General features: G+C 36.6%; 1 pseudogene; it reads right to left on the bottom strand.

Moving 5' to 3' along the window:
* Positions 1-4,766: 4,766 nt before the first annotated feature.
* On the bottom strand, positions 4,767-7,957 carry LOC137833039 (uncharacterized; annotated as a pseudogene).
* Positions 7,958-11,713: the final 3,756 nt, after the last annotated feature.

Below are 11,713 nucleotides of genomic sequence, written 5' to 3'. Positions count from 1 at the left end.
TTGTTTAGAAATGATATTATTTGGAAAACTAGAAGGTATGAAAAAATCATCCTTAACATTCTTCATCCAATATGGTGTATAAGTAGGAACCTTGGGTAATGAACAAGACAAAGAAGAAGGATACCTTGTAGGCGTAGCACGAGTCAACAAAATTGAATTAGTTGAGAAGGTATTATGACTCGGTTTATCATGTACTTCATTTGTTTTTTCATTTTCTCTTTTAGTTTCTTTGGGATTAGTCCTATATGCAGGGCTATTTGGTAAAGAAACCCCGGGCATGAAGTCGATTTGGTGTTCAATCCCTCTTAGAGGTGGTAAGCCTTTAGGAGGATCTTGAAACATATCTTCATATTCTTTTACCAAATTGTCCAAACATGTGGGACTATCCTTAGCCGACTCACATTCTATAGTCCTAGGAATAGCTAAAAAAATAGGCTTTTGAGTAACTATTACCTTTTTAACTTGTTGTGTGGACATGAGAAGGCTTCTCTTGGAATTTTTTATATCATTTTCTTTCTCTCTCTTTTCTCTCATTTTAACTTGGTCCTCATAAACTTCCTTTGGAGAGAGAGACTTAAGAATGACTTTGTGCCCATGGAAGTTAAAAGACATTTTGTTGGTAAAGCCATCATGAAAAACTTTTCTATCAAATTGCCATGGCCTACCTAAAAGAATATGTGTGGCTTCCATTGGGACAACATCACACAAGACCTCATCTTTATATTTACCAATAGAAAATGTAATGAGGACTTGCTTGTTAACTACTATCTCGCCTACCTCACTTAACCATTGTAACTTGTAGGGCTTGGCATGAGAGATGGTAGGTAATCCATGTTTTTCTACCACTCTTGTGCTTGCCACATTCGCACAACTCCCCCCATCCACAATTAAAGAGCATACCCTATCATTAATAAGACACCTTGAATGAAAAGTATTTTCTCTTTGAGTTTCATCAAAAGGTTTTAAAACTTGTCCAAGCATGCGTCTTATTACTAATAGGTCACCCTCATGTGGGCTCTCACTCTCACTCTCACTTGGGGATCTAGAAGGTGAGGAATGTCTAGAAGATTCAGACTCATGCTCACTACCATCTACCCCATCATGCATATACATAGTTCGCTTAAAAGGGCAATTAGAAGCAATATGTCCATAGCTTAAGCATTTAAAACACTTCTTACTAGACGATTTAGGTGGTGATTTAGGTCTAGAAGTGGAAGTGGAAGGCTTAGATTCTCTAGGTTTGAAAGTAGAGTCCTTAGAAGGGATATTTGAAAAAGAACTATTTTTATTTTTCCAAGAAGAGTGGTAGTAGTTATCCTTATAAGAATTTTTGAAAGCATTTTTCCTTGCAAGTTGATTTTCAATTTTACTAGCAAGGTGAACCACATTTTCCAAAGAAGAATATTCTTGCAACTGTACCACGTCTTGAATGTCCCTTCGAAGGCCACTCACAAACCTAGCTATCTTAGCTTCCTCACTCTCTTTCAAATTAACTTTAAGTAAAAGCGTTCTAACTCCTTGAAATAAGCATCCACACTTAGCGTGCCTTGACGAAACCGTTGGAGTTTCAACAATAGGTCTTTCCTCAAGTGTGGGGGTACGAATCTAGCGCGTAAACAAGCTTTCAAATCGTTCCAAGAGACCACGGGCGGCCTCTTGTGTAGGTCAATGTCCATGAGATATTGATGCCACCATTGCATGGCATAGTCTAAAAATTCTAAAGAAGCTAATCTAACCCTATGCTCATCTCTAACCCCATTTACATTAAAAACCCCATTTACATTAAAAATTTGGTCAACCTTAGCCTCCCATCCTAAGTATACATTTGGATCACTTTCACCACTAAAACTAGGAAGTTTTACATTAGGAGAACAAGGGTCAGCCACATGTTGGCGCCTTTCTTCATGGTGATGATGCCTTGGCCGTGCATTGTCTTCATAAAAACCATGAGAAGAATGTGAATGTCTTGAAGAATGCCGAAGAGGAGGATGAGGTCTTCTCTCCCTATTTTGATGGATTTCTTCACGGTTTAACTCCAAACTTTGGAGCCTTGCCTCCATTTGTCTTATCACCTCAAGATAGTGAGCATTGGATTGCTTGGCATTCTTTAAGTCTTCAAAAAGGGCTGCCTTTTGTAGTGAGCAAGGTTTGGAGGATTCTCCACTAGAAAAATGAGCCATGATCAAAAAATACAAAAAACAGAAACAAACAGTGAAAGAAAGTTGTTAGACAAATAAAGTGAGATATAGGTTGCTGGAAAATGCCCAAGAAAGTAATCAAGCCACTCCAAGAAAGTATGCTGTCCTCAACCAAGCCTTTCTTGTAGAATGGAGGAGCTTCAAATGAAATAATGTCACAGCAAACCAACTTACTTAAGAACAAGTCTCCACACAACTTTAAGAAGAACAAAAAGACAAACAAGAAAAGGTATAAACAAGAAAAGCTAAACCAAAAACAGAGAGCAATGTATGACAAACTAGAAAGAATATGAATGAAAGACAAGCAAGAAAATAAGGAACTCAATGAATAAAGAAGGCACACAAAAAGAGTCCTAACGAAAAGTGCTAGAGTAGATTGAAGAAAACAGAAAACAGCTACTGGAATTTTTATTTTTTTTTAAATGCAAACTGTTCTATGTTTACAGATTTAACTGGAATGAATGAAAGCGAACTGGCATGTGAAAATTTAACCACAGAAACTTCAATGTCTTAACTCAAATATGGCACTGGAATGAGGTAAAAACAGTAAGCCAATTGAGAGAAATAAATTTTTCAAAATTGCTGCCCAATTACCGTATTCTTTTCAGCAGTATTGTACACTTTCCGTATTTTATTTATCATTTTTTGTGTACTTGGAATTTTTGAGTAATTCTTTTTTCTATGCTTTTGTAACACTTTGAAGAATGTAAATCCAAATTTTCACAAATTTCCCATGAGCGAATTAATTGCAGTAAATTGAAAACAGTAGCAAGTTTGTAAGAAAACAGAGGAGCCTATTTAGGAATGAAAAACAGTATGATGAACTAACAAAGACATAATGGAAAGTATGTAAAGGAACTTGTATAGAATGAGAATACAAGCATGAACTCAAATCTAAAAATGAAAATGCACAAAGGATCAAGCAATAAACTCAAAAACAGAAAGTAAACCAAAGCAAGAAACAATCAAAGCAATAAAAGTACTACTAGAAGTAATGACAATTATGGAATAACATGACTAAGACAAAACTTGACATGATTACAAAATTAAAAGACATATCACAAGATATAACAACAAGTGAAATGAAGCTTAAGGTCAGCTCTAGGAAGGAGAGTGCCATTCCAAAAGAGCAGCCATACTCATATGAACAATGAGTGCCATAATCCTTTTCACAAACACTTGGTGTAACAAAAGAAAAAAAACAGCAAGGAAACTCAAAATAAATCCTAAAACAGAATGGTAAACAACTTGAATTAAAGAGCTCTTGAAAGTAAAGTGCAATACAACTCAAAATTTAAGCAAGAAAGAAGCCTAGACTCTAGATACCACATGATATGATTCCAATAGCAAGATATAGATGATTCTTTGACATTCTTAGGAGCAACTTGAGTTGTTCATAAAATGGCACTTTACTTAGAATTGGATCAATGTTCTAATTCAAGAACTCACCAAGACTTTGCACCAAACCAAAGCTCATATGGAAGTCCATATATTGTCAAATGGAATCAAACAACAATGATGAAAAACAAGAAAGGAAAACCGAACAGAAATGTAAGGATAAGCTACTGAAATGAACCGAACAAAAGAAACAAAGCTGGAAACACAATTTCAAACGTACAAATGAAAGGAAACACTAGAAACTAAGAAGCTACCGAATGAAAATTGAAGAAATGAAAGAAGAACACTTATAGAAATGGAGCTTGCTAGATTTTGAGACTTGGAGAAGCTATTCACGCCACTTGGAGCCTTGTTCCAAGATAAGTGAAGGAGTGCCACCACTTGAAGCTCACCATTGCTCACAAGATAAGGCAAAGGACCAGTACAAAAAGGTCAATTAACGACGGTTAAAATCGACATTTCATGACGGTTCTAGAACCGTCGTCATTACCGGCGTCGTTAAAAGTATGATCTTTTCACGACGGTTCCCATAACCGTCGTTAAAAACTCCGACTTATAACGACGGTTCACACAACCGTCGTTAAAGATGGGTTGCGTTTTTTTTTAAAAAAAGTGAAGGCACTTTTAAAGACGGTTCCCATAGGAACCGTCGTTATAAGTATGGCTTTTTTAAAGACGGTTCCAAGTGGAACCGTCGTTATATGTCTTGAATAAAAAAAAAAAATTTAAAAATCTCAAATAACCTTTTAAAAATCTCAAATAACCTGCTTAAAGTTTTTAATTTCAGAAAATAAAAACATTTCAAATCATAATTTAAATATAAAAATTAAATACAACAAATTATAACATTATACAAAAAAAGTTTGGTAATATATAAATAATTTGTCATTGTAATGATTTATCTATACTAGAGTGTTATACATGGTTACAAAATACTTTGACCATGTTGTTCTCACATACTCCAATGCTTCTAAATCTAGCGGGTGTTGGTCGTTGAAAAACTGTGACATTTGAAATATTTTGAATTAGTGCATGAATAATAAATCTCAAATTTTAAAGTGTTTATTGTATTGAGGTATTACCTTATCCCAACCTTTCTTAATTTCAGCTTGCAAAATAGTCAACATCCACTGCATAATATAATAACCGCACTCATAATTTTGAGGTTGCCTATTGGACTGCATGTGAAAATAAATGTATTAAATGAATGAGTGAAACACATTAAATTAAGTAAACAAATATACTTTAAATACCTTAAGGTACATCCAAGTGAGGTTTTGTGCGTTTGAAGTTCTCCTCCCACACAACATATTATATCCAGAGTAAGCACTAAAGTAATAAGATTTCATGTTAAAATACATAACATTATATAATATATAAGTAATAATAAATGTTAAATGAAACTGTCGTACCTATCTATAATGTTTTTAAAATAGGCAGGAGGTTTTTTATGCAAGGAGCAAAACCATGCAACGGTATGATCTTGAACAGATATGATCAATAATTGCCAATGACGCCTGTATAACAAATCAGTTAATTAGTTTCTCTTATTTCAATAATTTATTAAAACTTATGTAATAAATAAGAACTTACTCATGGATGTACGGAGCAAAATAAATGTGTTTTCCACCATTCTTTAAGGCAGTGGTGATGTATGTTTGTGTTTCCGACTTCTTGTTTCCAATTGATTGAGTGATTTGAGGGTCTAAAAACCCATATATATTGTGTTTCCCCATATAATTTGAGACCGTTTGCAAGCCATGTTAATGTTTCAGATGCTGATGGATCATTCATTATTTGCTGCTTAAACCATGACATGAAAGTTTTGTTATGCTCAATTAACACCCATTTTTCTGATTGTCTTGGACTTTTATATTTGACAATGTCTTTGTGTGTATCTAAGTATGGTAACACCTCATCAGTGTTATTCAAGATATACAAGTGTGCTTGCAGAACCTCTTCTCTAGATTTGCTTATGACATGTACACCTCTTGAAGATTTACTTATGAATCTACGAGAGTGCCAACCTTTTTCAGGAACTCCTATACATTTGGCTTTTGACATGTACTCGGAACAAAACTCAATAGATTCTTCTGAAATGTATCTTTCAATAATGGAAGCTTCTGGACGACATTGATTCTTCACATATCCCTTCAAAATCTTCATGTATCGTTCAACTGGATACATCCATCGCATATAAACTGGCCCACACAATCTCATTTCTCTTACAAGATGAACAACCAAGTGTACCATAATATCAAAAAAAGATGGAGGAAAAAACATCTCGAGTTGACACAAGATAACAATTATTTCTTCTTCAAGTTCATCCAACTTCTGAGAGTCAATCTCTTTACTACATATGGAATTGAAAAATGAACATAGTCGAGTGATTGTATGCCTAACATTTTTGGGCAAGATTCCACGAATAGCCACTGGTAATAATTGTTTCATTAGAACGTGACAATCATGTGACTTTAAGCCAATTAGTTTCAAATCATTCATAGATACAAGACTCTTCACATTTGAAGAGTAGCCTTGTGGTACCTTAACACCTTTAAGACATTCACAAAAACTTGTTTTCTCTTTCTTTGACAAAGTGTAACACGCTGCAGGCAAGTATGTACGTTTACCAACTTCTCTCGGTGCCAATTCCTCTCGTATATTCATTTCAATCAAATCCAGACGTGCATTCACACCATCCTTTGTTTTGCCTTTAATGTTCAAAAGTGTTCCTATTAGAATGTCACACACATTCTTCTCTACGTGCATTACATCTAGACAGTGTCTAACATCCAACTTACACCAATACGGAAGATCAAAAAAGATTGATCTCTTCTTCCATATTTCACTCACCGTTTGCTTCTTCTTCATTTTTCCAAAAGTCACATTAACATTTTTTATTTTTTCATAAATTTCAACACCACTTAAGGGAGTGGGACAAATGTCATGTTCTTCGTATCCGTTAAAAGCTTTTTTCAATCGACGATACGGATGATATTTCTTTAGAAATCTACGATGCCCAAGATACACAGTTTTTCTTCCATGTTTCAACTGCTCATAAGATGTCTTGTCTTGACATATTGGACATGCTCTATGGCCTTTCACACTATAACCTGACAAGTTCCCATATGCAGGGAAGTCATTGATAGTACAAAACAACATCGCATGCAATCGGAAAGATTCATTCTTAAACGCGTCAAACACATCAACCCCTTCATTCCACAATAACTTCAAATCTTCAATCAATGGATTAAGATAAACATCTATGTCATTTCCAGGTTGTTTTGGACCAGAGATCATCATAGATAACATCATGTATTTGCGCTTCATACACAACGCAGGAGGTAAGTTGTAAATCACTAACAAAACGGGCCATGAACTATGATTACTACTTAAATTTCCAAAGGGATTCATTCCATCAGTTGCCAATCCAAGTCTTAAGTTTCTTGATTCTTTTCCAAATTCAGGAAATTCTTTATCAATATTCTTCCACTGCAAAGAATCAGCAGGATGACGAAGTAATCCATCACATTTTCTATTATCTGCATGCCACCTAAGGCTTTTAGCGTCATCTGCATTTGCAAACAAACGCTTAAGCCTTGGAATTATTGGAAGATACCAAACAACCTTAGCAGGAGGACCTTCCTTTGTCAATTCATCAATTTCATCATTCTGACCAACCTTAACCTTATAGCGTGACAAACCACACCTGGGACATCTTCTTAAATCTTCATACTCATTTCTGTATAAAATACAATCGTAGGACATGAATGTATTTTTCTATACTCCATACCCATTGGACAAAGTATTTTTTTGGCCTCATAATTTCGATTGGGCAGGGTATTTCCTTCTGGAAGCATGTCCTTAAGCAATTGAAGCAATTCTGTAAAACTTTTGTCGGTCCATCCATTCATTGCCTTCAAATTCATCAACCTTAACACTGCTGATAATCGTGTGAAGTTAGTTGAACCAGAATACAAAGGAGTCTCTGCATCATTAGACATATTTTCAAAAACTACATTAGCAAATGATTCTGCTCCCACATCACGAATCATGTCTTCTAATCTATCATCCATTGAGAAATGAACTTCCTCCGAACCTCCGTGCACACTTGGCAAGTCTAACAATTCACCATGCCACGTCCATGTTGTATAACTTTTCAAAAATCCATCACACAAAAGATGTTCTCTAATTTCAGAAACAGTCAATATCCTTCCATTTAAACAATTGATACAAGGGCACCTTATCCTTACTCCATTCTTATAACTAACGGCATTATGTTCTGCGAATTGTATGAACTCTTCCACCCCTTTTTCGTAAGTATCACTTATTCGTGATGTATTAATCCAACTCCGATCCATAGAACTGCTAAACTAAGAACCAATACTTTCAATATGTAATCATGAAAAAATAAAACAAAAGTGCCGAAGGTCGGACACCTCCGGACTCAGAACCAATGCGTTCAATATGTCAAAACAATATATAATGACTGAAAATTGCCGAAGGTCGAACACCTCCGGACTCAGAACCAGTGCGTTCAATATGTCAAAACAATATATAATGACTGAAAATTGCCGAAGGTCGAACACCTCCGGACTCAGAACCAATGCGTTCAATATAAACAATTAATATTAAACTCAAAACGAATACTTTCAAAATATAAGTGATAATAAATAAGAATACACTAACCTCAAATGGATGGGCTGTCACGACAAGCGGTTGCAGCAAGGAGTCGGTGGTAAAGGACGTGCGTCGCGGTGGTTGTTGAAACGGGCGAGGTAGTGTCCGTCTCGGTCGTTCGTCACGTAGTCGCGGTGACGGCAGGGAGTCGCGGCAAGGGCACACAGCGCGGAGGGTCGTGGTGGTCGCGGCAGGGGCGCGCGAAAAAGCGCGGTGGTCGCGGTAGGGGATCGCGGTGGTCACTAAGCATTGTCCTTGCAAGCTCTTCAAGAGACCTGTTCTTCCTCTCTACCACTCCATTCTGCTGTGGTGTTCTTGGAGCAGAGAAATTGTGCAGAATTCCCAACTTCTCACAGAATTTGCTAAACTTCTCATTCTGAAATTCTCCTCCATGATCACTTCTAATAGAACCTATGTTGTTGTTCTTTGTATTTTGTAGCCTTCTTGCTAGGTTTTTGAATGCAGAAAAGGCATCACTCTTTGATTCCAAGAAAAGAGTCCAAGTGTACCTAGAAAAGTCATCAACAATAACAAGAACATAATAATTTCCACCAAGACTCATAGTTCTTGAGGGTCCAAAGAGATCCATGTGAAGAAGTTCAAGAGGTCTCAAAGATGAAACAACATTTTTAATTTTGAAAGAACTTTTCACTTGTTTCCCTTTTTGGCATGCTTCACAAATGCAATCCCTCTCAAACTTGAGTTTTGGCAACCCAATCACAAGATCCTTTGAAATTAGCTTGTTCAAATGATTCATGTGAATATGATAAATTCTTCTATGCCAAAGCCAAGATTTATCTTGCTTGGATAGAAGACATCCAATAGAACATGGTGAAGAGATATCTAGAAGATACACATTATTAATTATCTTACCTACCAACATTACCCCTTTGGTGTTGGGTAGACAGATTTCACATGTGTTTGATCTGAACATCACTTGATATCCCTTGTCACATAGTTGGCTAATGCTCAGCAGATTGTGCTTTAGTCCTTCTACAAAAAGCACATCATGAATTACCAAGATGTTCTTGTCTCCTATGGATCCTCTCCCAAGAATCCTTCCTTTGATGTTGTCTCCATAGGTGACATGACCTTCTTGCTTAAAGGAGATACTCAGGAACTTTGATTTGTCCCCTGTCATGTGCTTGGAGCATCTACTATCCAAGTACCATAGTTGCTTGCTCTCCTCCAAGATTTCCTACAAAAGAGATTTTCAAGTACAAAGATTTTGTCCCCTTATGAATGTGGGTCCATCTGGTTTATACTCATCAATTAAAGCTTTATTTCCCTTAGGAATCCACTTCATAAGACCTTTAGGAACAACATGTTTTCTGATTTTACAGAACCTCACAGAATGGCCTCTTTTCATGCAATAGAAGCATGTAACAATCGGTTGTTTCGATGGTCCGATCCATTGTTTTTCTGGCATTTTCGAAAATGATTTTGAAAATCTATCTTGTTTGTTTTGTGGATTAAAACCCAATCCAACTTTTCCAAAACACAGTTTTGAGATGCTAGGACACTTTCAAAGTTGGATTGGCCTTTAGAAAGCTTATCCACTGTTTTAACAAGATAGTAGACCTTCTTTTCAAGATTTTCGCAATTTTCACAAACTAGAGTATCACACTTGCACGAAGAATTTTCGTAAATGATTTCCAGATTTTCAAAATCTGTTTTTGAATTTTCTAATTCCTCTTCGAGTGCCTTTACTCTGTTTTCAAGCCAGCAGTTCTTTTCTTTTAACCGATTGTTCAAGAGAGCCAATCGGTTGGCTTCTTCATGTGTTTCTTGAAAGGCTTGAAGCAATTGACCATAATTTTCAGAGTTTGAGGAGTTTGATGAACTTACACTACTTGAGTCATCCTCCCTTCTGGCCATTAAGCAAAGATTGAGGCTTTTCTTATTTTGCCTTCTTTTCCTTCTTGCTTGACTCTTTGTCATTCCTTCCTTTGGTTCATGAGCAGCCTTGAGTGTGTCCCACATATCCTTAGCAGTTTTGCATTTTGATATCCTGAAAAAATCATTAGTATCTAGTGCAGAAGCTATAATATTTTGAGCAGACCGATCAAGCTGGGCCATCTTACATTCTTGAATCCCTTGTATGAGTTCTGGAAAAGGGTGACGAGTATCCTGCCAGCGAATCCAGAGAAGCTCACCCAGAGACTTTTCCCTTGCTTCTTCACTTCAAAAAAGTGTAGGAAGACGTCCACCGAGGGTAGAAGACCCAAGTACCCGTTCAGGATTTCAAAGGCCCTAACGAATGCCCAGCTGTTAGGGTGTAGCTGGGCAGGGAATATGTTCATTTCGGTGAGAAGCTCCCTCTCGAAGGCGGTGAAGGGAAGGTGCAGACCGATGCGTTTCAACACCGTCTAGTAGAGGAAGAAAAAGGGTTTCCCACCGTTGGACCTATCGTCCACGCAGAATGGCTCCCCAGGGGTGCCGCACCGAACGGAGATGTGCGAGTCATGGCTGCTGCAGAAAGCATTGAAGTTGTGTAACCTTGGGTCACCCTGATGGTCCTCTGCGTCTCCAACGGTGGTTAAGGTTGTTAGAATATATGGCTATAAACTAGAGGGGGTGAATTGTTTAAAGAGGGTTTTTAAAAACTTTTAAGCCTTGAATCAAAATACTTCAAGAAAACCTTGATTAAGAAATCAGTTTTTCAAAACATAAAGCAAAAGGCACAATACTAGTAAAAACAATCGGTTGTTTTACCGAAACAATCGGTTGTTTATACCAGTTAGCAGATATCAAAACTGAATTTAAAGAGTTAGGGATAGAGAGATTGCACACAGATGTTTATACTGGTTCACTCCAACACCAGAGCTACATCCAGTCTTCTCATAAACCCTGAGGAAATACACTAAGAAATCACAACTTGATCACTTACACAACAACCAAGAGAATGACCTTGAACACCTCAAGAAACACACTCTCCTTGGCCAACACACCAACACCAAGATTGTTGATCTTGATCCCCGAAGAACACACAGCCAATCTCAGCAAACAAAGAAACGAAACTTGTTTCACAGAGTACAAGGATTACACTTGTTACAGAAGATAATTTGAAATCAATACAAGCAGAATCCTATTCCACAAACTTTGATCAATCACAAACTTTCAGCAATCTCAGCTCTTTGAAAAACTGAAAAACTGTTAGCAAAAACTTGTCAAAGATTTATTCTCAAATCTGTTTTTCTGAATTTATTCAAAGATGTAGTTTGTTATCAAATCTTAACAAACTCTTTAATTGCATTAAAATATTTGTCAAAGCATTTAATGACTGGAGCGTAAGCAGTTAAATCATTTAAAGCTCAGTCAAAGATAAAACAGTTTTTCTGTTATGGTCCCAAAACAAACAATTGGTTGTTTCCTCGAATCAATCGGTTGTTTTGGTTCTTAACAGTTAAACCATTTGAAAAACAGTTTTCAATCTT

The sequence above is a fragment of the Phaseolus vulgaris genome, chromosome 4 (assembly GCF_051622355.1).
Source record: "Phaseolus vulgaris cultivar YP4 chromosome 4, ASM5162235v1, whole genome shotgun sequence".
NCBI lineage: Eukaryota > Viridiplantae > Streptophyta > Magnoliopsida > Fabales > Fabaceae > Phaseolus > Phaseolus vulgaris.
This window is presented reverse-complemented; position numbering and strand designations above follow the sequence as displayed.